Here is a 1061-nt window from a genome sequence, read left to right on the forward strand (position 1 = left end):
TGATATCAAGGATGATAAGATAAGCGATGAATTCTCTCGTTGCAACTCAAGAAACTTGTCTAATAGAATTATTTTGATAGCAGTTGTTGTGACAAAAATCAAAATACAACCGATAACATTCTGAACATCCGCTTACCGAAAAAAATTTTGTCGGCAAATCATATTTTTCTTCTTGTATCTTAATGAAACGTTTTAAAAAATGGATCTAACGTTTTGGCCCCACTTAGTGACGTCATCTGACAATTTACGTCATCAACTACGTAATCGACAGCGTTACAACCTAACAACCAACTTGGAGGAAACATCTCAATACACATCTGTCCAATACACAGTACACACACATGTTTCCAATCGGCCTGTGGTTAAATAAATGAATGAATGAACGAAACATTTGCTATGGATGAAGAATTTATTAGTTTAAAAAAGATGTATCAATTGATATATAAATTTTTGAATGAAATATTGAAGGTATAAATTTCATATGTGAAAGTTTAAAAAATAAGTAATATTAAATAAACACCTTAGATTTAACTAAATAATACAAAACCGCAATTATATTTTTTACTTATACATAGACGCGTGTATTGCCTGTGTGCGTGCGTGTCTGTGTGCGTGTGTGTGTGCGTGTGTATGCGTGCATGTGTGTGATTGTGTAATTATACAATAATGCCACACAATATAATTAACATTCATCATGTTTATGTGTTTATTAGGGATTGTTGGTGACGCAGACAATAAATACATGCGGCCGTTGCGCTATCGAAAGAACAGATGTTGTAATTACTACTGCTGCTGCTATCACTACTACTACCCCTACTACTACTGTTGCTGTTGTTGTTTCTGCTGCTGCAGCAATTATAATAACATCTCGATTCCAAGCAAAATATAAAAAAATAAAGCAACAAAGACAACAATAAATCTTAAAAATTTATTTTTAAATACAACAAAACAGAGTGTCAAGAGAATCAAACAAACAAATGCTGTAAACAAACAAAGACATGCAAACAAATATACACCAATTACCAGACAAATAGTAATAAATAAATAATCAAATAATCAAA

This window comes from Helobdella robusta (assembly GCF_000326865.2).
Source record: "Helobdella robusta unplaced genomic scaffold HELROscaffold_60, whole genome shotgun sequence".
NCBI classification, from domain to species: domain Eukaryota; kingdom Metazoa; phylum Annelida; class Clitellata; order Rhynchobdellida; family Glossiphoniidae; genus Helobdella; species Helobdella robusta.